Genomic DNA, 4601 nt, shown 5'->3' on the forward strand with positions numbered 1-4601 from the left:
TTATAAAAAATATCAGAATAGTTAACTTTTTGTTATAATATTTTTTAGTTTAACAAAATAAAAATTAATATATTACAAATTAAATTTTACAAATTCAAACTCCACATTCTACCAAACCAACCCAAATTAATTAACTAAAACTAAACTAAACTAAACAGTTCTCAAACTCGAATATAGTTTTTCTTCTTTCTTCTTCTAGAAGCACTTCAAGACGTGCCTGCCATTTGTACAAGGCTCTAACCACGTGGAATGAACCGTTCACCGCGTTGCTTACTGTTTTTGGGGCCAAATTCGGCACGCTTCCTAATGACCTATGTGTAATGGGCTTGGAGCTCTCAAACAAAAGGCTTTTTACGATACCCATTTTTAACCGTTCGATCTGCATGTCGATGAATCCAATGGTCCAGTCCTTCGTCATTGGCCACCCATGGAGGCATCAAACTTTGTCAGAACTCTCTTTTAAATGTTGGCTCTTTCTTGTGAACCGGTGTAAGCTTTTCCTTTATTTTTACTGTCAAAAACAAAATTCCAATAATTTATTCATCTAATAAAAATTAATTTAAAAAAAGGAATAAATACATAAAAAAAATCTAAGTAAATTTAATTATGAAAATAATTTATTCACTCAAAATACATTATTATTATTATTATTATTATTATTATTTGTTAAATTGTATTTTTTATTGATTGCATATAAAAACAAAAAATATTATTTTCGTAGACCGAATATTACGCTGATATTTAATTCACAACAAGTCCCAAAACATTTTTCGGAAATAAGCAAAAAATATTAATATAAACACCACCGAAAGAGAGAAAAAAAAGGAAAGGGGTCCAACTGACACGCGTTGAAACGTGTCACTTTTTCAGTCAACGTGTTCTCCAAACACTGAAGCTGCATGTGAACGTTAGATTCGATCAGAAAGGAAAATCGTGCGGTTCAGAGTGAGTATAGGAAGCGGTGCATTGGGACCCACAATTTAGGGAATCTATCCCTCTCTAGTCTCTATCAGTTTCACATCATTCGAGATTCCAGTTCCACGTATGTTAACATGCATTGCTTAATAGATTCTCACCAAAATTTTGTGACACATATACATTTAGATAGATATTCAAGATATTTATTTAGTTAGATATATTTTATTCAGTTTTGCCGCTTGAATTTTTTTTTTCCTTTAAAATTATTTTAGCTATGTTTCTTCATTACACGTATTTATACAAGTGTCAAGTAACTAAAAATGAAAATTACAGGTGTCTTAACGAAAGTACTAATCTAGAAGCTTCCTTTTAAACTGTTAATGTATTATGTATCCGATATATTACAAAATATAAAATATTTAGCTTTTAATAAAGCTTCTATTTTATAATGTGTTTATCTACTATTTATAAAATTATAATAGATAAAATATTTTGTATCAGAATAATATTTATAAATAATAGGATAAATTATTAAAAATGTATTTAAATTATTTTATCATTAACAAAAATATTTTTAAATTATTTTAAAATAAGATAAAAATATACACTTGTGAACTAAAATAGTTTACATTAACAAAAAATTATAATGTGATAAACAAAGTTTTTTATATGACAAATAAGATTTCATGTTGATAAGTGAATTACATTACGTTTTTAAATTATTTAAAAATATGTTTAGCAATAATAAATTTTAAAAATATTTTAAATATTTTTTAGTAATTTATTTTAATAATGTAATATGATATTTATTATAATTTAATCATTAAAAAAATCATTCTTTCTTAAAATAACAAAGAAACGAAATAATATTTTACTCGTTAAAATATTGTAACAATATATGTCTATAACTTTTTAGTCAATTAATGACTAAAGAGTTGTACAAAGTAGTTAAGATTAAACTAAAAAAAAAATTAACAAATCAATCATTCTCTAATGATTGATAACTATATATGTCTAATCATGTATTAGATATGGTAATATTAAAATAGACGGTCTAACCATGAGATATGTTATTTATATTTATTTGTCAAAAGTACAATATTATCTATAAAAATTAGTTATTCTTATAAAAATATATATTATTTATTTTAAATTATATTTATAATTAAATCTTACAAATAAAATAATTAAATTAGACAAATCTCTACGAGTATAAAATAATCTTAAAGAGTAAACATTAAATTTCATAGTTTTTAGTTCATATCTTACATACACTTCTAGAAGATCAAAGGGGTGAGAATTGTGATTGAATTTTATATGACATTATTTAACAATTAATTAGATTGTCAAATTACGGATTCATCCTTTTATAAACAACAAGTATTTAAAAAATACAAATAAATTTTATCTTTTATTTTTCCTCTACTTGTCTATTCAATCAAACTATACTATATGATATGAATGAAAAGAAAATTCATCTTAGTCATCATCTCTTGTTATGAAATGTTGCCACGTGAATTTATTCGAAATTGATGGTTCTGCCACAATGTTTCGATATTTTGTTTCACAACCTCGTAGTTATCGACCTACCATTTATTTATTTATTTAAAAAAAATGGGGGCACCGCTTAAAAATGATAAATATTAAACAATTTTGTGAGAATCATATAGAATTAAATATCAAAGTTAAAAGAATAATTTTATTTTATTGGAATAAATTAAATTAAAAAAATTATTATTTATGAAATTAATTATTAAAATAAATTAAATTAAAAATAAATTAAAGAATAAAAAAATTATTTATTTTTTATTGGAATATACAATAATGTTCCCCTTCTTGCGTGGCTTTTATTCATGAAGCGGTGGAGTTTGGGTGTATCCTTTCATTAAAGAACTAAAAGTTTAATTTTTTTCAATTTTTCATTTATGATTCGAGTTATTAATAGACCACCGAATGGGGAAAAAAACAAAGGTTGCATGCACTTGCATAAATTGACACATACATATGTAATAAAGGACACGTTTCACGCAGCAAAATATGAAATTAATTAAAAAAAACAAAGGTTGCATGCAAATAAATTGACACATGTATGTAATAATGGACACGATTCATGCAGGAAAATATGAAATTAAATGCTTGAAAAAAGTCTGAAATGTTAAATCTGTGGACTGAGAACCCCCAGTTTTGAAAATGGATTTAGATTCCCAAAGTCATTGATGAGTTTCGCATATCAAGGAATTGAATTGAAGCACCGCTTGACTGTATTAACTGAAATAGTGTCCATTACTCCACAGTCCACACATTTCTAGCACCAAAATCAGGGTGCTACTCCCGAAGAAAACATCATTATTATTTGGGATTTACTGAAATAGATTCATTTCTATTTAATTTTACTTTTAATGTTTTTGTCTTTTAAGAGAAAATATCTATTAAAGGTCTATTTCAATATCATTTGGTTGAGCATTTATGTCATATTACATGATAGAGAAACAAATTAAAATCGAAGTTGCGTATAAGAACGTATTTAGTTAAGGGTTTTGCTACACAGAAGTTAAACATATTATAAGATATTTTATAAAAATTATTACAAAAATTAATTTTTTTTTATATTTTTAATGTATTAAATATATAAAAAATATCAAAAAAATTTATTATTATATTTTAGATTTAACTAATATATGTTGTAATTCGTAAGTCTATGTTTGGAAAAGAGATTCATATTGAAAGATAGAAATTGAGAGATAGATATTGAAATAGAGATTAAATTAATTTTTATATTGTATTTGATATAAAATATACTGACTAAATTATATCTTAATATTATATTTAGTTTAAGATAAATATAAAAATTGATTTAAAAAATTAAATAAAAATATATTTTAAAAAAAATATTATTAAAATTTTAGTTTTAATCTTTAAAAATTTTAATCCTTCTGTCTTAACTTTCTAGAATTACGAAAAAAATTAAAATTTTTTATTTTATATCCTAAAATTAAAATTTTAGTTCTAATCTCTAACTATTAAATATAATTAAACATAATATTGAATCTCATTACTTCCGTTACCCTCAGTATATGAAAATAAATGTTACTTAAGCACATATAATAAGATTACTATTAATAAAATTTTTTAAATATTTTCTCATAATAAATATAAAATAAATACATCAAAAATTTAAATTTTTTATATTTTTAATAAAAAATTAAATTTATAACCTTAAAATATATTTTTAGGACATACGTTAGTTTTTAAAAATTTTGCTATCTTGTTCTCTAGAATACATATTAAGTTTATAAATTGAATTTTTTATTAAAATTATAAAAAAATAATTTTCGATGCATTTGTTTTGCATATATTAAAAAAATAAAATATTTTATTTTAATATATTATTATATGTTTTAAAAATATATATTAATACAAAATATTAAAAAATTATCAAAATTTATTGTTTTTGACCATCAATTAATTATTAATATTAAAAAAATAAGATAAAATATGTTATTAGATTACTAAACTAAAAAAATTAAGTTGATGTTTAAGTGATAATAAAAAATAATAACAAATTAACAATGTTGAGGTAACAAAATAAATTCACAAACTTGTTTTATTTAACATTATTAATTATTATAAATTATAATAATTAATAAATATTAAATAAAATAAGTTCAAGTTATTTTGACTAA

This window comes from Arachis duranensis, chromosome 2, assembly GCF_000817695.3.
Source record: "Arachis duranensis cultivar V14167 chromosome 2, aradu.V14167.gnm2.J7QH, whole genome shotgun sequence".
Classification (NCBI taxonomy): domain Eukaryota; kingdom Viridiplantae; phylum Streptophyta; class Magnoliopsida; order Fabales; family Fabaceae; genus Arachis; species Arachis duranensis.